Below are 25,638 nucleotides of genomic sequence, written 5' to 3'. Positions count from 1 at the left end.
ATTAATATGTTTCTTGTGGGACTGGTTGTGACTCATTGGTGTGTAAGTTCTTTAATGACCACAAACTCCATCCTCTCTGTTTATAACAGTCCCTGCAGTGAGACCTAGATGTTCTTCCATCAAGATATGGAATCTATTTCCTCCTATCTTGAATCTCTTCCAGCCTGCTGACTAACTTTGAGTAACAAGAGAATGCAGTTTCTTCTTTCTTTTTTAATGAAATGAGGCAAGGTTATTATTACTATTTAAAATTTTGGCTTGCAGGTTCTTCATTGCGGCCTGAGGGCTTAGTTGCTCCAGGGCACGTGGGATCTTAGTTCCCAGACCAGGGATCAAACACACACAGCTCCTGCATTGGAAGGAAGATTCTTTTATTTTTTTGGAAGGCAGATTCTTAGCCACTGGACCACCAGGGAAGTCATAAGAGATTTGTGATTTCTGCTCTTGCCATGTTGCTACCATCCTATAAAGAAGCTTGACCTAGTCTCCTTGCGGCCTACCCTTTACCCAACGCCAAAATCCAGTCATGTGAATGAAACTGAGACTGTCAAGCCTCAGGTGAGCTGCCAGATGACTGCAGTCACGAGTGTGACCCCAGGCCAGGCCAGCTAAAATCCAATGGAGCTTAACCCAGCCCAAGTGTGTGAGCAAATAAAAATAGTTGTTTTAAAACACTAAATTTTAGGGAATTCCCTGATGGTCTGGTGGTTAGGACTCTCTGTGGTCAGTGTTGAGGTTGTGGGTTCAATCCTTGGCTGGGGAATTAAAATTTTGCAAGTCACAGGATGTGTCCAAAAACCCATTAAATTTTAGGTAATTTATATGGAATATAGATAATTGATTAAATTTGGTACATTATATTTGCATTCTAATGTTGGAATTATCATTATTTAGGGTATAATTTTGTATGTATATGAACAAGTTGTAAGATATTTTATATGCTTATACACAATTCTATGGTATTCCTTTACCACTGTTTACTTAACCTTTTCCCAATAATTAGACATTTGATGTGTATACAGCTTTCCATTTTTATGGATAATACTGTTCCAAGAATCTTTTTACAACTAGTCTCTAATTTTTTTTGCTTGCTATTTTCTTAGGATTTTTTTTTAACCTAAAGTGGAATTAGTGGGTAAAATGATGTAAAGTATTAATTCTCACTACATATTGACTGACTGCTTTCTAAAAGATGGTTATCAATTTACTGTGCAGCCAGCAATATATTCATCTCCCCATACCCAGTTAGCAAACTTTCTAAAAATTTAGCAATTTTGATTGCTTAAAAACTTTTTTTGGCCTCACCTCTCATTTTGTGGCATCTTAGTTCCCCAACCAGGGACTGAACCCTGGGCCACGGCAGTGAAAGCACTGAGTCTTAACTACTGAACCACCAGGGAATTCCCAGCAATTTTAAAATTAAGATGTAACATATATGCAGCTAAGTATGCAAATCTTAACTATGTATCTTGATTAATATTTACAGATATAGAGAGATAGACAGAGTTCATGTAATCACCCCCAGATGAAGATTTGGAACATTTCTAGCTCCCCACGTATTTCTCTTGTGCTCCTTTCCAGTCAAACCACCCCCAGAAGTAATCACTTCTTTGATTTTCATCACCATAGATTTATCTAATCTTGAACTTCATATAAATAGAATCATACAGATTGTACTCTCCTATGTCTGCCTTCTTTTTGCTCATTATTATATCTGTAAAATTCATTCTTGTTCTTGTTGTGTATGGAAGTGGTTCATTCTTGTCCATTGGTAATATTATTGAGTATGCTGCAATTTCCTTATCTATTCTTCATTTGATGGACAGTTCAGTAACTTCAGCTTGGTGCTATTAAACAAAGTGTTTTAAACTTTTTCATTTATTTTAATATTTCAGTAGTCATATGTTCGGAGAAGGCAATGGCACCCCACTCCAGTACTCCTGCCTGGAAAATCCCGTGGACCGAGGAGCCTGGTGGGCTACAGTCCATGGGGTTGCTAAGAGTCGGACACGACTGAGCGACTTCACTTTCACTTTTCACTTTCATGCATTGGAGAAGGAAATGGCAACCCACTCCAGTGTTCTTGCCTGGAGAATCCCAGGGACCGCGGAGCCTGGTGGGCTGCTGTCTGCGGGGTCACACAGAGTCCGACAGGCCTGAAGTGACGCAGCAACAGCAGCAGCAGTCATATGTTGATACCTTAGAAGTGTTTCAGTACTAATTTCTTCATTTACTGTTGGAGTACAAATGGCGAGGGACTAGAGAATGAGTCTGAGTGAGTGAGCAGGGCCAGATTATGAAGGACCTTGTGAGAGGTGCTGAGGAACATGAACTATGTGGCATGGACAGAGGGAAGTCACTGAGGGATCTGAAGCAAGAGAAGAACCTTATTAACCTTGAATTTTAGAAACATGTCCCTGCCAGGAGGGAGGAGAATGGATGGTGTGAGGAAAAGTCTGAAGGCAGATTTCTAGGCAGAAGACATGGCAATAGCATAGGTAAGAAATGAGCTGGGCCTAACTAACTAGGAACTAACACAGCAGCAACAGAACTTATTAGGTGTTGATCTTTGGGGCATGATGAGCTAACTGCTGGATAACTAAAATGGCAGTAGATGCATTGACTAAGGCAAGGAAGGCAGATGGGGAGGAGGATAGAGCACCACAGGAAAGATAATGAGTTAATTTTGGATTTGTTGAATTTGAGATACCTGTGGAACATCCAGGTGGAGAAGACTATTTGTCAACTGGTTATGCGGGTCTAGATGGGCTTCCTTGGTAGCTCAGTTGGTAAAGAATCCGCCTGCAGTGCAGGAGACCCGGGTTGGATTCCTGGGTTGGGAAGATCCCCTGGAGAAGGGAATGGGTTACCCTCTCCAGTGTTCTGGCCTGGATCACAAAGAATCCAACACAGCTGAGCGACTTTCACTTTCACTTTTCACGTGGGTCTAGAGGTCTGGAAGTGGTCCTGCTAGAAGCAGAGATTTGGGAGATCACCAGAGCATAGGAGGAAGAAGAACCTGGAAGATAGACAAGGTTAATTAGAATAGTAGTTGAGGTGGATGGACAGGCAGTGAGAAGGAAAGCCAAAGAAGCCCAAGATGAGAGGTCTGAGATAAATGGGAAAGTTGTGGCTCTCAGAAGTTCAGGGGTTGAAAATTTCAAAAAAGAGGGTATCTCAGAGAGGGAGGTGAGATAAAGACTGCATAGTAACTTCTGGATTTGGAAGTCAGATTGTTGTGAGCTTGCCATAGCAGTTCCAAAGAGGTGATAGGAGTGGGTGCCAGATTGCAGCAAGCTGAGAAAACCAAGGGCGGCAATTAGACTTTCCTTTTGGAAACTTCAGTTACAGATAAAAAGAAAGATGACATTATTGAGGCCAATGTCACTTTTGTTTTTGTTTTTTGGTTTTTTTAATTGATAGAGATCTGAGTACCAAGAGCAGACTGGGTGAAGCCATCCCCTCCTGGACTGCTCCCTAGGGACCACACCGCGGATCCAGCACCTCTATTGTCTTCCAAGCCCTCATTTCTGCCTTCTCTAGTTTTAATAGAGCATTTTATATGATTCCTTGTTGTCTCCTCTCTTGGTCTGTTAATTATACGTTTAAAAATATATTTAACCATTTTCCTTAAGGTTTGCAATCTACATTTACAGCTAATTCACTCTAATGCTTCACGGGTAGTGCAAGTATTTCATAACAGAGTATTATCAATGGCTCCCTCCTATTTCTTATAACTATTGCAATAACTTATTGCTATTATTTATTCCACTAATTCATAAACTATAATCGCTGAAAGCATGGGTTGTATTAGTGAATCATGTAGTGAAAATTTATCATTTGGAGTAATTTTTCTCACAAAGTTATTTGTTATGCTCTACCCAAGTGACTCGGTAGTAAAGAATCTGCCTGCCAATGCAGAGACACAGGAGACCTGAGTTCAATCCCTGGGTCAGGAAGATGCCCTGGAGAAGGAAATGGCAACCCACTCCAGTATTCTTGCCTGTAAAATCCCATGGACCGAGGACTACAGTCCACAGGGTCGCAAAGGGTCAGACACGACTGTAGCGACTTAGCACAGCACCATTTCGTATTTTATTAGTGTTGGTGCTTTTAAACATATGTGGTTTCTAACATGATGACTTTTAAAGACAAGATGTGAGACAGAAGAGAAAAATTCAGATTGAGTTTATGATGAAAATTTCAATCTTTTGAAGCATCTCATTGTACCTGAGGACAATGAGCTCAAGTTGCTCTGTTCCTTTGTGCACTGTATTAAACAGCTTGCAGAGTAAGCAATGTGTCCCTGCGAATTGCAAAGACATATAACTCCACATCCCAGTCATTTTGACAAGGAAGGTGGCTGATTATTTTATGTGGCTATTAGAATCTTGAAATAGAGTAAAACTGTTGTTTAAAAAAAGTCACAAACAAATGGTATTTAACTAAACTTAAAAGCTTTTGAACAGCAAAGCAAACCATAGACGCAATGAAAAAACAACCTATAAACTGGGAGAAAATATTTGCAAATGATGCTACCAACAAGGGATTAATTAAAAAAAATATATATATATACAAAGCAGCACATACAGCTTAATGTCAAAACAGAACAAACAAAATAACCCAGGGCAGAAGACCTAAATAGACATTTCTCCAAGGATAGCCAACAGTCACAGGAAAAGATAATTAACATTGCTAATTATTAGAGAAATGCAAATCAAAACAGTTCTCACACTGGTCAGAACTGTTGTGTCCGACTCTTTTCGACCCCATGCAGCACACCTGGCTTCCTAGTGCTTGACTATCTCCCCGAGTTTGCTCAAACTCATCACCATTGAGTTGGTGATGCCATCCAACCATCTCATCCTCTGGCACCCCCTTCTTCTCTTGCCCTCAATCTTTCCCAGAGTCAGGATCTTTTCCAGTGACTCGGCTCTTCACATCAGAATGGTCCCATCAAAATGTTTATAGGACTTCCGTGGTAGCACAGAGGATAAGAATCTGCCTGTCAGTGCAGGAGACCCAGGTTTGATCCCTGATCTGGGAGGACTGCACACGCAAGAGCAACTAAGTTACAACTGCTGAGCCCTTGCTCTGCAACCTGTGCTCAGCAACAAGAGAAGCCACCACAATATGAAGCCCGCACACCACAAGGAAGAGCAGGCCCTGCTTGCTGCAACTAGAGAAAGCCCAGAGCAGTCAAATATAAATAATGTGTGTGTGTGTGTGTATATATATATATATATTTTTTTTTTTTTAAAGAGAGATTTGCTTTAAAAAAAAAAAAAAAAGTCTACAAAGAATTTCCCTGGTGGTCCAGGAAGATTCCACATGCTGCAGGGCAACTAAGCCAGATACCACAGCTACTGAGCCCATGCTCTAGAGCCCACATGCTGCAACTGCTGAAGCCACAGGCCCTACAGCCCATACTCCACAACAAGAGAAGCCACTGCAATGAGAAGTTTGTGAACCGCAACTGGAGAGTAGTCCTTGCTCACCCCAACAAAGACCCAGTGCAGCCAAAAAGTAGTCTACAAATAATAAATGCTAGCGAGGGTGTGGAGAAAAAGGAACACTCCTACACTGTTGGTAGGATGTAAATTGCTGCAGCAGCTACAGACAGTATCGAGGGCCCTTAAAAAACTGAAAATAGAGTTACCATATGATCTTGCAATTCCACTTCTGTACACATATCCAGAAAAAATGTCTAATTTGAAAAGATACATGCACCCTAGTGTTCACTGCATCACTATTTACAATAGCCAAGCATGGAAACAACGCAAATGTCCATTGACAGATGAATTAATAAAGAAGATATGATACATATACACAGTGGAATACTACTCAGCCATAAAAAGAATCAAATAATGCCATTTGCAGCAGCACAGATGGACCTAGAATTTATCATATTAAGTGAAGTAAGTCAGACACAGAAAGACAAATATCATATGATATCATTCATATGTGGAATCTAAAAAAAGGATACAAATGAACTCATTTATGAAACAGAAATAGACACACAGACATAGAGAACAAGCTTGTGGCTACCAAAGCTTGGGTACTGAAGTCGGGATTAACATATACCCACTACTATGTATAATATATATAAACAACAAGAACCAACTGTACAGTACAGGGAACCATACTCAATATCTTGTAATAACCTATAATGGAAAAGATTTATATACACACACACACACACACACATATATACATATATGTATATCTGAATTACTTTGCTGTACACTTGAAAACTAACACAACATTATAAATTAACTGCTGCTGTTGCTGCTAAGTCGCTTCAGTCATGTCCAACTCTGTGTGACCCCATAGACGGCCTCCTACCAGGCTCCTCTGTCCCTGGGATTCTCCAGGCAAGAACACTGGAGTGGGTTGCCATTTTCTTCTCCAATGCATGAAAGTGAAAAGTCAAAGTGAAGTCGCTCAGTTGTGTCCAACTCTTAGCGACCTCATGGACTGCAGCCCACCAGGCTCCTCCATCCATGGGATTTTCCAGGCAAGAGTACTGGAGTGGGCTGCCATTGCCTTCTCCGATAAATTAACTATACTTCAATAAAGATAAGAAAGAAAAATGTCACAATTGGTAAAAATGCTCAGGAAATACATTATTTATTAGCCTTTATTTATTGTCCAGAAAAGGAAAAATCACCCAACAGTATAATCAGTCAACATATTAGTGACATGTAACATTATGCCAACAAAGTTTTGTGTGATAAACTAAACAACAATTGCTTGTCTAGCCAGGTTGATGAGTCAGTAGATTTTACCAATAAATGTCTTAGCACAACATTTGTAAGATTTATAAATAAAGATGAAAATTGAGAGCTTTTTTTTTTTTTTTTTTGCTGCTGCTGCAAAGAGCTCCCTAAACTAGTCAAGGTCAACATACTTGTAATGTTTTGTCTTTGTACCTGAAGAACTGTGTGAACATTTGTAATGACCGAGCCCATCAATGGTTGTCTCCAGGAAAGGCTTTGCTTCTAATGAGCAAAGAAAATTCTGACTTTGTTCACAACATACTGTTTTTCTTCATAGAGAAGTGCTGATGTCAAAGCCTGTTAAACAAGAAATTTTAAAAGTCTAGACAATGTGACAAAAACCACCAACTTTATTAAAAAGAGAACAATTCACTCAAGAATATTTTTTAAACTGTGTGAACATCTGGATAAAGAGCACATAAATCTGCTACCAACAGGAATTTAGTGGCTTAGCAGAAAAAGAATTCTCAGCGGGAGTTTAGGTTAAAAGATGAATCATAAAATCCCAGAGAAAACATTTCGATTTCGAGAGATAGGTTCTTAGATTGAAAAGAAATGAAAATTTGAGAAATTATGTTCCAAAGGGAAATATTGACGTGTTTCCACTGTTGATTAGGTTTGAAGGTGAGGAAGGGTCTCTGCAAGCCTCACATCTTATTGAAAACCACTTGGCAAAACCACAGAATCTCACTGAATCACAGTCCCTGTGTTGGGGCTTCCCTGATGGCTCAGCCAGTAAAGAATCCACCTGCAATGAAGGAGACATCGGAGAAGCTGGTTCAAGGTTGGGAAGATCTCCTGGAGAAGGAAATGGCCACTCACTCCAGTATTCTCGCCTAAAAAGTCCTATGAACAAAGGAACCTGATGGGCTATACAGTCCATGGGGTCGAAGAGACTCAGACATGAATGAATATGAGTATGCACCACAGACAGTCCTTGTATGCACAAGGTATGACTTGAGCAACTCATACTCCTTGAATCTTTTGCTCAGCCTGAGAACTGTACCTTTAAGGGAAGAGAAGGAAGACTTCCCTGGTTTCCCTTCTCTTCTCTTAAACCACTTAATCCCTTAACCAGTGTTAAGAATCTGCCCTCTATGGCAGGGATTCCCACCCCTGGTAGAGGAACTAAGCTCCCATATGCAACTAAGCCTGCGCTTGGCAACTACTGAGCCCGCTCATGGAAAGATCCCGAATGCTGCAACTAAGACCTGATGCAGTCAAATAAAAAAATATAAATAAATAATAAAGTCCACTTTAATAGATTTAAAAAAAAAAAAAAAAGAGGACTTTTTGAACTACAGTCTGTATATTTAAATGAGGTTTACAAGTTCTGGATTCCTTTGAAAAAAAATAGGACCCCACTATTCATGGGAAGGGGGCTTTCCTGATAGCTCAGTTGATAAAGAACCTGCTTTCAATTCAGGAGACCCGGGTTCGATTCCTGGGTCCGGAAGATCCCCTGGAGAAGGACCCACTCCATGGCCTGGAGAATTCCATGGATTGTATAGTCCATAGGGTCACAAAGAGTCAGACATGACTGAGTGACTTTCACTTTCACTTTTCATTCATGGGAAAACAATGATCATTTTGCTGAAGTGTTTAACTTCTCTTAAATGTGTAGATAAGCTTTGTGTATTTAACCAGTGTCAGAAATTGTCTCATTTTAGTTGAAAATGAAATCTCAGTGTTGGACCAGCAAAAAAAAAAAAAAAAAAGGCACGTTTCAATTAAAAGGTAAATTTCATTCTTTAGTTTTAGTTTCATAAAGAATAGTTTTAATGCTTTTATATAGTCTGATAAAAGAGATCATGCAAATAGTATATATGTTGTAATTTTGCAGTTGCTAGGCCTGTATGGGATCAAGTGATCATGTCACTAAGTAAGGAAATCCTTTCATATAGTGCTGAATCAAGCTGTCTTAGGTCAAGATTTTTTTTTTTTGGCTGTGCTACATGGCTTGTGGGATCTTAGTTCCCCGACCAGGGATTGAAACCAGGCCCTTGGTAGTAAAATCACAGAGTCCTAACCATTGGATCACCAGGTAATTCCCTCTTAGGTCGTATTTTTATTCATATTGCTTGGTTTATAATTTTTGTAACTTTTCAGCATTGTCAATAAATTTCATGTTGTAAATAATATTAATTAAAACAATATATGATCTTTACATAAATTAAATCTACTCCCCCCTTTAAAAAATTAAATTTCATTTTGTATTAAGCTAGTTATTTGACAAAAATATATTATATTTGCCTCATGAGTTTTAAATATTTATGACAAGGCAATAAGGAGATAAATTTCAGGAAAAGTAAGCTGATTTTAGCTATTTGATTCTTTTGCAAAGACATGGTTAAAAGAAACTTTAAGTGAGGAAAACAAACACTCTTGCACATATCATATATGACATACTAACCTCATTAGAATATCATTTAGTAGGAATTTCTGATAAGAATTTCAGAATAGTTGGTTAAGATAAAAAATCAAGTAGGTATTATGAGTTAACATCTTTGGTCAGTAGGGAGAACCACACAAAATAGTAGGCTAATCAGTTAGTTAAAATAAATGGATCCTCAAGAAAGTATTTATTCTCTACTCAAAAAAATCATTGGAAGTTATTACTGGATTGATGTATCTACAATTTACTGATCATGCTGAAACTGTGTAACTCATACTGGGACTTGAACCTAGTTGGCCAGGACTTGAACCTGGCCAAAATCCAATTTGGGACTCAAAGGCTGTCAAAATCCATGATCTTCCAACTGAGATCATACACTTGGTTTCAGCACTTAATGAAGCTCAGATTCCTGATGTTTTATCGTGGAAAGAATTGAGTGAGAGACAAAGTGATAGGTAAGAAGTGGATTTATTTAGAGATACAGAGTGTGGATAATTTCAGAAGGAGAGAGTGGCCTTGAAATATAGTATGGTTAGCTTTTATGGGGTGGGTAATTTCATAGGTTAATAACTGGGTTTCCCTGGGGGCTCAGATGGTAAAGAATCCACCTGCAATTCCGGAGACCTGGGTTCGATCCCTAGGTTGGGAAGATCCCTTGGAAGACGTCATGGCAACCCACTCTAGTATTCTTACCTGGAGAATCCCCATGGACAGCCCCCTGGCAGGCTACAGTCCAGGGGGTTGCAGAGTCGGACATGACTGAGCGACTAAGCACACACACAATGACTGGGAGGGTTATTCAAACGATTTTGGGGAAGGGATGGAGATTTCCAGGGGTTGGGCCACCACTCACTTTTTGGGCTTTGATGGTCAGCCTTGGAACTGTCATGGCACCTGTGGATGTGTCATTGAGCTGATGTGCTACAATAAGCAAATGCTGAGGCTCAGAGTTACATGGAAGTTGACTCATCGCCATCTTGGACCCATTTGGTTCTAATCAGTTTATATTATGCCCTTGGGCTATGCGATTCTTTTAAAGTTTGTGCCCTGCCCACTTCCTTCCTGTTTCAATGCTAAGGTACTATGTGTGCGTGCTCAGTGGCTCAGTCATGTCCAACTCTTTGTGACTCTATGGACTAAAGCCCGCCAGGTTCCTCTGTCCATGGAATTTTCCAGACAAGAATACTGGAGTGGGTTGCCATTTCCTACTCCAGGGAATCTTCCCAACCTTGGGATCAAACCCACTTCTCCTGCATCTCCAGCACTGGCAGGTGAATTCTTTACCACTGAGCCACCTAGGAGCTGTAAGGGAAAAAAAAAAATTATATAGACATTCTCTGAAAATTATTTCAAGAGTTCCTCCGGAGGGAAAAGATTGAGAAAGATTATGTGAACCTCTGCATGGTATCTGAAAATTGCTCTGTGCCTTTCCTTCTCAGTACAAATATTCTATAGGGCCTATCACTGAAAATTCTTTAAAAAAGAAAAGATGAATCATGTTCATGGCATCCTGTAGTAAATATATTGTGATATGTCACAACATACAGAAAGTAAAATAAGAGGTCTATCACAGGGTCAGTTGACAAAGTCGTCAAAAAGAAAACCAGGGCCCAAAGTGGTGTAACTTTTACTAAAGCCCAGGATACCAAACCTAGATTTAATACCTGACCCAATTTTAGCTTCAGCTTTCCCCAGGAATGTCATCTTAATGGGCCAGTCTGGGGTTTTCTGATCAACACCAATGAGGTAATCTGGTGGGCCCTCTCCCTACCCACACCCCACCCCCAGGGGAAGAATGCATAATAAAAGCTGTTTTGTTCCCTTCTCCACAAAAGAAGATGGCTTGGCCTAAAATAATCCTTTGTTTTCTTTTGCTAATCCTTTCTTGTCCCATTCTTCTAGTTACAAAAACTTCCCATTCTGTACAACTCCAGAGAGTGTCTTTCTCTTCGTTAGATGGGGTGCTGCTGATGAATCATTGAATAAAGCCAACTAGATCTTCAGATTTACTCAGTGGAGTTTGTTTTAGGCTCACCTGGTGGCTCAGTTGTAAAGAATCCACCTGCCAATGCAAGAGACATGGGTTCGATCCCTGGGTTGGGAAGATCCCCTGGAGAAGGGAATGGCTATCCACTCCAGTATTCTTGCCTGGGAAATCCCACGGACAGGGAAGCCTGGAGGGCTACAGTTCATAGGGTGGCAAAAAAGTTTTACATGACTGAGTGACTGAACAACAACAACAACAAATACTAAAAAGATTAATTTGTTAAGGATAGATAATTTTAATTTATATATTGTGTGATACTGGAGTGGGTTGCCATTTCCTCCTCCAGGCAATCTTCCAAACCCATGTCTCCTGCATTGGCCTCTTCACCACTGTGCCACCTGGGAAGCCCATATGTGTAAATCATATATTAAATTAAAACCGTATATAATTTTAATAATTTATTTCTGTATCTTAACAGATCATTTAAATAACTTCTTTCTGTATTCTAGCAGATCAAGGGCATACACACTCACTTTGGAAACTACTGTCTTAATCACAGAATTCCTAGTCACACCCATATATCTAATGTCAGTTGATTTTCAGCAAAGGTGCCAAGTCCATTCAATAGTGAAAGAATAGTCTCGTCAATAAATGATACTGGAAAACTGGATGGCCACGAGCAAAAGAAGGAAACTGAACCCATAACTCACACAAAATACAAGAATTAATTCAAAATGCTTTAAAGGTCTAAATATAAGAGATAAACCTATAGAACTCTTAGAGGAAAACATAGGGGTAAATTTTGATGACTTCAGTTTGGCAGTGGATTCTTAGATATGACTCCAAAATCACAAGCAACAAAAGAAAAAAAATACATAAGTCAGACTTCATCAAAATTAAAAAAAACCTTTTGTACTTCAAAGGGCATTATAAAGAGAGTGAAAAATCCACAGAATGGGAGAAAAATATTTGTAAATTGTATCAAAATTGAGCAGGACCCTGCAGGACCCTCCGGGTACAAGTCCCTCTGTTTCCCCTGTTTCTTGTTTGTAGAAAGAGGCTTTAGTTTCCAGGCCCTTCATTAAGTTCGAAAGCGCAGATTCAACAGTTATTAATAAGAAAGTGAAGGAATGCAGATAGAAAGAAAAATCAGACAGGCACAGAAAGAAATGATATCTTAAACAATTGTTTATTGTTCAGTCACTGAGTTATGTCTAACTCTTTGCGACCCCGTGGACTATAGCAAGCCAGGTTCCTCTATCATCCACTATCTACCAGAGTTTGCTCAAATTCATGTCCATCAAGTCAGTGATGCTATCTAACCACCATCATCTTCTATTACCCACTTCTCCTCCTGCCTTCAATCTTTCCCAGCCATCAGGGCCTTTTCCAGTGAGTCGGTTCTTCACATCAGGTGACTGAAGTATTGGAGTTTCAGCTTCAGCATCAGTCCTTCCAATGAATATTCAGGGTTGACTTTCTTTAGGATTGACTGGATTGATCTCCTTGCCATCCAAGGGACCCTCAAGAGTCTTCTCCAACACCACACTTCGAAAGCATCAATTCTTTGGTGTTCAGCCTTCTTTACGGTCCAGTTCTCACATCCATACATGACGACTGGAAAAACCATAGCTTTGATAGACATTTGTCAGCAAAGTGATGGCTCTGCTTTTTAATACATTGTCTAAGTTTGCCATAGCTTTTCTTCCAAAGAGTAAGCATCTTTTAATTTCATGACTGCAGTCACCATCCACAGTGATTTTGGAGCCCCAAAAAATAAAGTCTGTCACTGTTTCCCCATCTATTTGTCATGAAGTGATGGGACCGGATGACATGATCTTAGTTTTCTGAATGTTGAGTTTTAAGCCAGCTTCTTCACTCTCTTCTTTCACCTTCATCAAGAGGCTCTTTAGTTCCTCTTTGCTTTTTGCCATTGGGGTGGTGTCATCTGCATATCTGAGGTTGTTGATATTTCTCCCGGCAATCTTGATTCCAGCTGAGTTTCATCCAGCCTGGCATTTCGCAAAATATACTCTGCATATAAGTTAAACAAGCAGAGGGACAATATATAGCCTTGACGTACTCCTTTCCCAATTTTGAACCAGTCTGTTGTTCCATGTCTGGTTCTAACTGTTGCTTCTTGTCCTGGTTTCTCAGGAGGCAGGTAAAGTCATCTGGTGTTCTCATCATTTAAAAAATTTTCCAGTTTGTTGTGATCAACACAATCAAAGGCTTTGGTATAGTCAGTGAAGCAGAAACATGTTTTTTCTGGAATTCTCTTGCTTTTTCTATGATTCAGTGGATGTTGGCAATTTGATCTCTGGATGTACAAGCTGGATTTAGAAAAGGCAGAGGAACCAGAGATCAAATCACTGCATAAGTGTGTCGAAATTACTCAAGATTTGGGAATTAACCATCTGAAAGGATTAGAGGAACTCACATAGGGCCAGGAACTAGGCCTGTTTCTATTAGCCAAATTGGATAGCCTCATAATTTATGGCACACGGGGTAGGGTACTTAGAAGGATCTCACCTCAGTAGTAAAAAATAATTAACCTTTGACTAAGCATGGCCCTGGTCTCACCCAACAATTGTAAATTGAAAGGATCAAAGTGTTTCCAATTATCTTAACTGCATTCCAAAACAAAGTTCATAGATATACATACACAAGGATAAAAATAGCCACCTCCTAACAATGCAAAACTCATAATGTCTGGCATCCAATCAAGAATTACTACACATACAAAGAAGCAGGAAAATATGACCAATGATGATGAGGATTGAATCAATAAATCAAAACCAAACCAGAATTTACACAGTTGTTAGATTAGCAGTCAACGACATTAAAGAATTATTATAACTGTGTTCCATGTGTTCAAAAACTTAAGTTGAAACATAAAATAAATTTTTAAAAAACAAACTAATTGAATTTGTAGAGATAAATACTATAGTGTCTGAACTGGATATCATTAATGGTAGATTATAAATTAACATAAAAAGATTAGTAAACATCAAAGCATAGCAATAGAACCTATCTAAACTGAAGCATAGATTTAATAAAAATTTAATAAAAAAGGAACAGAAAATCAGTGATCTTTAGGACATCTTCTAGTAGCCTAATATAAAAGTAACTTGAGTCCTCAACAGATAGGATTGGGTATCTACAAAATACTTGAAGAAGCATTGGTCAAAGTTTTTTTTTTTCGCATTCATGAAGAATATAAATTCAAAGGTTCAAGTAGCTTGACAAACCCCAAGCACAAGAAATACAACAATAACTACACCAACGTACATCAATGAAGTGAAGTCGCTCAGTCGTGTCCGACTCTTTGCGACCCCATAGACTGTAGCCTACCAGGCTGCTCTGTCCGTGGGATTTTCCAGGCAATAGTACTGGAGTGGATTGCCATTTCCTTCTCCAGGGGATCTTCCCAACTCAGGGATTGAACCCGGGTCTCCCACATTGTAGACAGACGCTTCACTGTCTGAGCCACCAGGGAAGTCCTAGGTACATCATTATCATTTTACAAAAAAAAAAAAAGTGATTAAAAACAACCTGAAAAAAGATACAAGTTATGTAGAAAGAAACACCAGGTTTCTTTTTGGAAACAATACAAGTTAGATGGCAGAGAGCAGCATGTTTAAAATACCAAAAGAGGAGCTTCCCTTGTGGCTAGTGGTAAAGAAAGAGGTTAAAGTGCCTGCCTGCAATGCAGGAGACCTGGGTTCTATCCCTGGGTCGGGGAGATCCCCTGGAGAAGGAAATGGCAACCCACTTCAGTATTCTTACCTGGAGAATCCCATGGACGGAGGAGCCTGGTGGGCTACAGTCCACAGGGTCGCAAAGAGTCGGATACGACTGAGCAACTTCACTTCACCTCACCTCACTTCACTTCAGTGCTGAAGAAGACACAGGTTCCATCCCTGGTCTGGGAAGATCCCACATGCTGCAGAGCGACTGAGTCGTTGCACCACACTACTGAGCTTTAACCACTGAGCCTGAGTGCCCTAGAGCCCAAGAAGCCCAAGCACCACAATGAAGAGAAGCCCCTGCTCACTGCAACTAGAGAAAAGTCATGCAACCAAAAGTAAATAAATAAATAAAAAGAGAGAGCTCTCCTGTACCATGACTTTCTAATCTCAGTTTATAGCTGAGGAAACAAAGTCACAGAGAAGTAAATGTCTCACCTAATGTGAAGGGCCAGCTCATTGGAAAAGACCCTGATGCTGTGAACAATTGAGGGCAGGAAGACACGGTGACAGAGGATGAGATGGTTGGATGGTATCACTGACTCAACGGACATGAGTTTGAGCAAACTCTGGGAGATAGTGAAGGACAGGGAAGCCTGGCGTGCTGCAGTCCAGGGGAACGCAAAGAGCTGGACGTGACTGAGCGACTGAACAGCAACAACAAAGGCTCAACGAGTGGGGGAAGTGGGCTGGAACCCCAAACTTTTGACTCATGTTCTATGCCCTTTGTACTTCTTCATCTTCTTCCACTTTCAACTATGGACTCTCAATTTCTTTTAAAAGGCTCTCTGCTTAATCTCTCCCATGATTCGACACTGATCCTTTCATTAGGTTTTGTTTTTTTTTTTCCCTTTTATTATTTGCTATGTTGCTGCATTTCTCTGGGAGGAGCAGACCCATGTGGTCTGAAGAAATTTTTAATAGCCTTTCCTCCCATCCTGAACATGACTTATTAAAATGACCTCTTTTGATAAGACCACCCTATCCTAATTTATAGTTCTCAGGTCTTGTTTTGCTTTTGTTTTCTTCCTATGGATTGAGTTGCTTCAGTATCATTGTGGTTCTTATGATCTTTTTTCATTTTTTTCCTTTTCTTTGGGCCCTTGAGGATAAAAATTCTTCCCCTCAACCCTATTTTGCTTTGTAAATTCATGTCTTGTTTAAGTTCATTTTGCTTGTTTTCCATATTCCTACTGTTATATTAGTGGATTTTTTTTTGAAACATTCATATTCATTCCATTTTCTTTATAGAACCCTCCTGCTTACAAATTACAAACTATCATGTGAAGTAAATCATAAGTAGAAATTGCAATGGTGATTCTGGTCTAATTCCAGTTAGTGAACCATCTCACTGAGTTTTAGTTGTCTCCCTAAAAGGATGAAAGCTTTTTGCCAGGTACAGGAAACAAAACCGATATGACAACAAATAAAAAAAGAAACTTGAAAATAATTTTTTTAACTTAAAAAAATACTGGACAAGATATCATCATCAGGATTATCCATTAACTAGCATTACTGATTAATTAACTAATGTTGAACTTTAAACTAAACCATAAAGGATAGTTACATGTATATTATAGTTAAATTAAATGCTGCTTTCTTGGTGACACAGAGTGGAGTGCTGTCCTAGAATTACTTTCCCAGAATCACATTCCAGAAGATAGTTTTAAAAGTTAGAAAACAATTGAAATGATGGCAAAACACATGATACATTCTGATTAATGTAATGTTCATGTAAAATAAAACGTGCTCACTTTCTTGCAATATATAAATTTTATATATAAAATTATGTATATAATATATACATATCTACTTTGTTGTTGCTGTTTAGTCATTAAGTGGTGTCCAACTCTTTGGGGATCCCATGGACCTTAGCCTGTTAGGCCCCTCTCTCCATGGGATTTCCCAGGCAAGAATATTGGTCTGGGTTGCCATTTCCTTCTCCAGGGAATCTTCCTGACCCAGGAATCCAACCCAAGGCTCCTGTAATGCAGGCAAATTCTTACTGGCTAAGCCACTGGGGAAGTACTGGCTGGTACTTCAGGAGCCTTGGGTTGGATCTCTGGGTCAGGATGATCCCCTGGATAAGGAAATGGCAACCCACTCCAGTAGGCTATAGTCCATGGGGGTGGCAAAGAGTCCAATTCTTTGCCACCCCCACGGACTGCAGCACACCAGGCTTCCCTGTCCTTCACTATCTCCCGGAGTTTGCTCAAACGCATGTCCACTGAGTCAGAGATGCTGTCTGTCTCATCTTCTGCCGCTGTCTTCTCCTCTTGCCCTCAATCTTTCCCAGGGTCTTTTCCAATGAGTCAGCTCTTTGCATCAGGTAGCCAAAGTACCAGAGCTTCAGCTTCACTGTCAGTCCTTCCAATGAATATTCAGGGTTGATTTCCTTTAGGACTGACTGGTTTAATATCCTTGCTGTCCAAGTGACTCTCAAGAATCTTCTCCAGCACCACAATTAGAAAACGTTAATTCTTTGGCACTCAGCCTTCTTTATGGTCCAACTTTCATATCCTTACATGACTGCTGGAAAAACTACATATATGTATATGTATATACATATATATATATATATATATATATATATAAATATGTGTGTATATATATATGTGTGTGTGTATATATATAAAACTTATTTTTAAGACCCTAAGCCAGAATCATCCAGTTAAGCCACTCCTGGATTATTTAACCACAGAAATTAAGTGGAACAATTAATGTTTGTTGTTTTAAACTCTTAAGTTTGGGGATAATTTGTTATATAGCAGTAGATAACTAATATAGCAACTCTATCATGACATTTCCTCCTAACCCCTTCTGGGTCCAGATGTCTGAGTAACAGGAGAAGACCAGCTCAGGAAATTGTTCCACAGTTTTCATTCATGGGAGTTGTTGGATCAAGGCTTTATCACTTCTTCTCTAACAGTGTGTTGAGTCTTAAATTTTACTGTTAGTGTGAAAGTGTTAGTTGTTTAGTCATGTCTGACTCTTTGTGGCCCCATGGACCATAGCCCACCAGGCTCCTCTGTAGATGGAATTCTACAGGCAAGAATACTAGAGTGGGTTGCCATGCCCTTCTTCAGAGGCTCTTCCCAACCCAGGGATCAAACCTGGGTCTCCCACATTGAAGGCAGATTCTTTACTGTCAGAGCCACCAGGGAAGCCTCCTAAGGAAGGCAGATGCCAGGTGTAACACTAATGCCCTGACTTGGAGTTGTGGCGCAGCTGGTAAAGAATCTGCCTGAAATGTGGGCTACATGGGTTCGATCCCTGGGTTGGGAAGATCCCTTGTAGAAGGGAATGGCAACCCACTCCAGTATTCTTGCCTGGAGAGAATTCCATGGACAGAGGAGCCTGATGGGCTACAGTTCATGGGGTTGCAAAGAATCAGACATGACTGAGCGACTAAGCACAGCACAGCACTATACTACTTAAACATTGTGCTAATTTGGGAGAAGTGAAGGAAAGAGAAAATTTAAAAGAAACCTGTAATTTAGTTATGGAGTATGATGAAATCAGCTATTTTTCTGTTTCCCAAAAGGGATACTGTCGCTTTAAATGTAGTATGACGCAAACCACTGAAATCACACACACACACACAAGTTCAAGTGCTATAACTCGCCAAGGAAAAAAGTTGTTAAACTGGTAACTTAGGTCAGTAAATAAAAATTGCCAAACAGACTCCTTGCCTGAGATGGCCATGGGAAAGGGTAAAATTAAGATGAAGTTTTCTAACTGGCTGAATATCACCTTCTGTTTGGTGGGAAATATATAAGAAGTTATGGCTGTTGATTATAAAAGTGTCCTACTTATATTATACAGAGAAATGACTGGAGAGCAAAGTAAGAGAGAGGTTGAAAAATTCCGGAAGAAGTTTCCCAAGAAAGATGAATAAAACCTGTCACCATTACAGTTTACTTCAGAAGTTTGTAGATGTTTTACTTCTGAGCCCAGGAGTAGTCACATAGAACCCTTGCCAGAAAACACTAGTAAACTTGACAAGCTGCTCACAAAAGGACTTAGTTTAAGTAAAAATCCAGGGAAATTTGAAAATTGCAGAGTTTCACAAATAAGAAACCACAAGGCAAGGAATCCTCATGTATCATGGAATACAGATACACAAATGTGTGCATAGGCACATATACTATATATAATATTTTTTAGTAAGATATGCTATAGAAATATCAACTTTAGGTGACTTGAATTTGAGGTTGTTTTATTTATTTTTTTTTAGGTTTTTTTTTTTTGAGGTTGTTTTAGTTTATTTCTGCATTGTGATTTGGATATCTAATTTTAATATTTCCGGCAGAAACCTACCTTTTAATTCAGGAAAGACACCTTCTTCTGCTCCTGCCGCCTTCGACTTCAAGAATATGCAGCACTCTTTATCACCACCCGGTAGCACTGTCCAGCATCTGCAGAACAAACTCCCACTTTACAACCTGTTCATCTCCACGGGTCTTTGAAAATTGAGAGCAAATATCACGACAAGATGGCTTTATGATGGACACATAGAAAATGTTAGATGATAACTTTAAAAAGAATATTTGTTTATGAACCAAAATAAGCAGTGACAAATTTTATCTGCGAGAGTAATCCACAGGTGACCTACTGTGGAGCACAGGGAACTCTACTTAACGCTCTGTCGTGACCTAAATGGGGAGGAAATCTTAAGAAGAGGGGATGTATGTAGTGACAGATTTTCCTTTCTTGGGCTCCAAAATCACTGCAGATGGTGACTGCAGCCATGAACTTAAAAGATGCTTGCTCCTGGGAAGGAAAGGTATGATAAACCTAGATGGTATATTAAAAAGCAGAAACATCATTTTGTCGACAAGGGTCTGTACAGTCAAAGCTATGGTTTTTCCGGTAGCCATGTATGGATATGAGAGTTGGACCATAAAGAAAGCTGAGCACCAAATTGATGCTTTTGAACTGTGGTGCTGGAGAAGACTCTTGAGAGTCCCTTGGACACAAAGGAGATGAAACCAGTCAATCCTAAAGGAATCAATCCTGAATATTCATTGGAAGGACTGATGCTGAAGCTGAAACTCCAGTCCTTTGGCCACCTGATGCAAAGAGCTGACCTATTGGAAAAGACCCTGATGCTGGGAAAGATTGAAGGCAAAAGGAGAAGAGGGCAGCAGAGGATGAGATGGTTAGATAACATCACTAACTCGATGGACATGAGTTTGAGTAAACTCTGGGAGATAGTGGAGAACAGAGGAGCCTGGCATTCTGCAGTCCATAGGGTCACAAAGAGTTGGACATGACTTAGCAGCTGAACAACAACAAATAGCTGATTCACTTTGCTGTACATTTGAAACTAACACAACATTGTAAAGCAACTTTACTCCAGTGAAAAGTAATTAAAAAAAAAAAAAAGAGTAATCCATAGGAGACAGAGATCCAAGAGGGTCCCCATGGTGTGGGGAGGCTTCAAGGAAAAATCGTCATATAAGCTATTCTCTGAAGGGTAGGCTCAGACTTCAGGGGATTGAAAAGGGCATTAGATTAGCAGAGAGGTGTGGGAAGAAGCAAGGACAATGTGAGCAGAGAAAGTGAGGAGACCCATTTAGATCAGAACTGAAGGTTCATTCTGGGAAGGAATTTCGAGAATATAAGGGTCAGTAGTGAGCAGGACAGGAAGGTTATCAGATTTAGTAAGTGGGCAATGCTCAGAAATCCCTAGAAGTGTTATTTCAGGAGACTGGCAGTCACAGACAGAACTAGTTATTATTTATAATATATTATTTGATTTTTTATAAATTATAATCTTCATTGCTTCTCAGGAAAAATAAAACTACTATCCTGAAGATCTCTATAGGTTTTTATTCCTGTGTTTGGGAAGGAGTAAATATGGACAGGGGCTTCCCAGGTGGCACTATGGTGAGGAATCTGCCTGCTAATGCTGGAGACTCAAGAGACTTGCGTTTGATCCCTGGGTTGGGAAGCTCTCTTGGAGTAGGAAATGACAACCCACTCTAGTATTCCCACCTGGGAAATTCCATGGGTAAAGGAGCCTGGCAGGCCCAGTCTATGGAGCTGCAAAGCGTCAGACACAACTGAGCGACTAAGCACACACAACACAAATAAGAACAGGATCTTTTTCTCTTTTTTAGTTTTTATTATTATTATTTAACAGAAGGGAAATTTTAAACTGAAGTGACTGTAGAATTTAATTAAAAAAACCATATTCCTTTTCATCTAATTAGAATTTTAAAATGGTTTCTTGTATCAAAGCTAAACTATCTGACCTCCCTTTGTAACATTCATTGAGAATTCTGATTTTGTAAAGTACAAGATATGAATAAATGAAATTGAGTACCAGTCTTTGGTTCTGATAGATGAAGTAGCTAAAAAATCTCCCTTTATATTGATCATTTAAATCTAAAAACTAAAATTTGTCTTAAAATCCCAACGTTTTAAAACAGGAAAAAGATTTTCTGGCCCATTGGACTGGGAACAAGAGAAATAGATTTTAATTATTGTGCCATCAATACACACTCCTTGAGGAGACCTGACAGCTTCAATGTAAATTTCTCTGGTTTTTCTCACGGCACTGAACTCAAGTCTTCATAAGGAGCAATCCCCTTATGTCTCCCCTTTCTCCAAGTGCCCTCTTCCAACTGCTATTACAGATCCAACCAGAGGCTCCATGGCAAAGCAGATGGCTTTTGCTTATGCGTTGGGAAAACACGTCTCAAGGACAGAGAGCAAGGTGTGTCAGATACCTACTTTGTTTCATACCGCAGGTTAATGAATGCACTTACAGCTAGAGATGGGAGAAATGCCCTAGAGATGACTGAATGAGAAGAGTTCTATTTGTTTTTATCATTTTATTTATTTATTTATTTTTGGCCGTGCAGAAACTTCTCTTGGCTTCTCTTGTTTCGGAGCACGGGCTCTAGGGCATGAGGGCCTCAGTAGTTGAGGCACATGGGCTCAGTAGTTTCGGCTCCCTGGCTCGGGAGCACAGGCTCAATAGTTGTGGTGCATGGGGTTAATTGCTCCGAGGCCTGTAGGATCTTCCGGATCAGAGATCGAAGCTGTGTCCCCTGCATTGGCAGGCAGATTTGCACAACTGAGCCGCCTGGGAAGCCCAAGAAGAGTTCTATTTGAATGCAATGCTGTGTTTTATTTGATTGTACCTTCTTGGACAACCATAATGAGGAGCTGTTTTGGAAAAGAGAGTTTAAATTATCCACATTTCTTGGCATCATGAATCCAACCATAAATAGACAAGATAAAAATTATGTGGATGAGCTTATTGAAATTTAAGATGTAAAATTAAGTTTTACCTCCTGATCTCTTGGAATAGCTTCACACTCAAACCAAATATGGGAAAAAAATTAAAATGATGGATGTTTAAAATTTGTGTAATTACTAAATTCTCCAGAAGGTTTCAGGGCACTTACAATAAAGACTCAGAAAAATCTTGTTCTTTATTTTTATTTATAGAATTTTGTTCTAGCTTTAAGTTGTAGTGACAAAAGATTCTATACTTTTGCTTCACAACACAGAAGACAGTGACCGTTTTCCGTTTGTTTGAATCTGGAAGAAAAGGTGGCAGTAGTTACAGTCCCTGCCTATAATGAGATGAGACTTAGGGAAATAATGAGTACAATTTGTACATGGGAAGAATGTGAATCACTGAGCAGGCGGCCTCTAAAATGGGCTCCAGGGAGCCCTGCCTCCTTTTATTCTTGCTTTTGTGTAATTCCCTCACCTAGAGTGTGGGCTGGACCTAGTGTTGTGCGTCTAACAAACAGAAGGCAGGAAAGGTGAAGGATGTCACTTCTGAGATTAGGTTAGAAAATCAGGGTGAATCCTCTTGCTCAGCCTGTCTCGCCGGTTCATTCAGTGGAAGCCAGCCACCGTGTGGTGAGCTGCCCAGGGGAAAGGAACTGAAGGCGGCCAACAGGTAGTGAGGAATGAGACCTGGGTCCGACATCCATGAAGAATTAATTCTGCCAACAACCACAAGATCCTCCCCTAGTGGGCCCTCTGCCAGCCAAGCCAACACCTTGACTTCAGCCTGATAAGAAACCTTGAACCAGGGGAGCTACCTAAGTGTTTCCAGATTCCTAACTCACAAAGCCATAAAATCATGTTTGTTGTTTTAATCGTTAAGTTTTGGAGTAATTTGAATATAGCAATAGATAACCTTCACTGCCCTCAAGTAGTTTATGAGCCAATTAAGCATACAAACATATAAATAAAATAAACATATAAAGAAAATAGGGACTTCATCAGTGGTCCAGTAGTTAAGATTCCACCTTCCAATGCAGGAGGCTCAGATTCAATCCCTTGTCGGGGAACTAAGGTTCCACATGTCATATGGTGTGGCCAAAAATTTTAAAACAGAAAATAGTTAACACATCATGCTTATTACTTGCCAGATGCTTTTTAAAGCATTTTACATATATTGTTTAATTTCATTCTTACAACAACTCTATGAGGTAAATATTATTACTATCACCATTTTATAAAAGAGGAAATTGAGGCAACAAGAAGTTAAATAACTTGGTCATGGTCACGCAGCTAGTGGAACTGAGATTCAAACTCAGATTGGTGCCAGAGTTCAAGTTCTTGATCACTGTATTGTACTGTTTCTGTTCCACTTTATGTGCGACAACAGAGGTATGTTGGTTCTACAGGAGTAGCATGTCATCATCATGAACACATGCTCAACCTTGTCCGATTCTTTGCAGTCCCATGGACTGTAGTCCCCCACGCTCTTCTGTCTGTGCAGTTTCCCTGGCGAGAATACTGGAGTGGGTTGCCATTTCCTCCTGCAGGGGATCTTCCCAAAGCAGGAACAGAACCCAGGTCTCCTGCATGTTTTGGTTTGCAGGTGGATTCTTTACCACTTGAGCCATCAGCATAGGAAATGATTATATCTGTAAGATCAAGAAAGGGGTCAGAAGGATTCAGACACCTGGGCAGTGTTTGAAATATGGAAGTAAGGCATTCCATTCAGGTGGAATAGCATATGCTGAGGTATGGGGGCAAAAGACTTGCCCCCAGGACACACTCCATTCAAATGTTTCAAATCAGTATATGTACTTCCTTACATTCTGACCTTATGTCTACTGGTAAACATTACTCTCTTGGAGTTTTAAAGTGTTACTCTTTTCCGAAAAGAGTAATGCCTGATTCTCAACCAAAGGTAAAGGCAGGAGCTCAGAATAAGTTGAGTTGTTTCAACAAACAAGATGATTTAGGGGATTAGTAACCAAGTCTTTGGCAGCAACAGAAACTCACTGTTTACATACTTCCCACGTGCTGTCCATTAGGGAGTATGATGCTCTCCCTGCCCTTGGGACAACAAGGAAAATCAATCATAAGTTTAAGAACTGCAATCAGAGTTTCTATATTTAAATGTAACTTTAAATAACCTTGCATCAGGCCCAAATAACCTATTGATAATTTGATAGGCAAAATGGAGAAGACAGAAGAAGGGGGATTAAACATAATTTAGAATTAATCACTAAGACTTCCCTGGTGGCTCAGTGGATTAGAATCCGCCTGCCAATGCAGGGGACATGGGTGTGATCCCTGGTCCGGGAAGATTCCACATGCCACAGAGCAACTAAGTCTGTGTACCACAACCACTGAAGCCCACTTGCCTAGAACCTGTGCTTCAAAACAAGAGAAGCCACTGCAATGAGAAGTCCACATACAGTAGCTAGAGAGTAGCCCCTGCTCACTACAACTAGAGAAAGCCCGGACAAAGCAACGAAGATTCAGTATAGTCAAAAATAAATAAATAAATAAAATTATTAAAACAGAAAACAAATGTTGATGAGGGTATGGAGAAAGGGAAACTGTACTTAATCACTGGAAAAAGGAGCCAGGTAAACCTAAAACCAAGGAGAAGAGGCTCTAGATACAATAATTAGAGACATAAATAGTAGTTGCCTTTCTGCTTTATTACCATGTGTGCATATGTGCTCAGTAACTCAGTGTTGTCTGACTCTTTGCAACTCTTTGGACTGTAGCCTGCCAGGCTCCTCTGTCCATGGAATTTCTCTGGCAAGAATACTGGACATTATTATTCTCAAAAGGCCAGTTAAAATTTTTTTGAGATAATTATGGATTCCTATGTAGTTATAAGAAATAAGGCCGAGAGATCCTACACAGTGCAATATCACAACCAGGATACTAACACTGGTACAGTGCATCAAATTTACTTAGTTTTAACATGCATGTGTGTACGTGAATGTGTACATGTGTATGATGAATCCTGCTGCTAAGTTGCTTCAGTCGTGTCCAATTCTGTGTGACCCCATAGACGGCAGCCCACCAGGCTCCCCCGTCCCTGGGATTCTCCAGGCAAGAACACTGGAGTGGGTTGCCATTTCCTTCTCCAATGCATGAAAGTGAAAAGTGAAAGTGAAGTCGCTCAGTCGTGTCTGACTCTTAGCGACCCCATGGACTGCAGCCCACCAGGCTCCTCCATCCATGGGATTTTCCAGGCAAGAGTACTGGAGTGGGGTGCCATCACCTTCTCCAATGATGAATCCTACTTATATGCTAATTTATCACATAAGTAGAGTTGTGTGGCTACCAGAAGCAACATCTAGAACAGTTCTATCACAAAGGTCCCTCAAGTTCCTCTTTCATAGCCACAGGCACCCTTGCCCCTCCCACTGTCTCCAGACCCTGCCATCTCGTCTGTTCTCAATCTCTATAATTTTGTCATTCAAGAATGATATATAC

The 25,638-nt window shown here is 40.0% G+C and overlaps 1 long non-coding RNA gene across 1 annotated transcript; it reads right to left on the bottom strand.

The window, feature by feature from the left end:
- Positions 1–6,614: 6,614 nt before the first annotated feature.
- LOC139185657 (uncharacterized) lies at positions 6,615–15,395 on the bottom strand. The gene is made up of 3 exons (XR_011569153.1): positions 15,349–15,395; positions 14,951–15,089; positions 6,615–7,076 (listed from the first exon to the last, which is right to left on the bottom strand). It is a non-coding gene; the product is annotated as an uncharacterized lncRNA (long non-coding RNA).
- Positions 15,396–25,638: the final 10,243 nt, after the last annotated feature.

Source organism: Bos indicus, chromosome 11, assembly GCF_029378745.1.
Source record: "Bos indicus isolate NIAB-ARS_2022 breed Sahiwal x Tharparkar chromosome 11, NIAB-ARS_B.indTharparkar_mat_pri_1.0, whole genome shotgun sequence".
Taxonomy (NCBI): domain Eukaryota; kingdom Metazoa; phylum Chordata; class Mammalia; order Artiodactyla; family Bovidae; genus Bos; species Bos indicus.
Note: the sequence above shows the minus strand (reverse complement) of the source record. Positions and strands in the feature narration are given on the sequence as shown.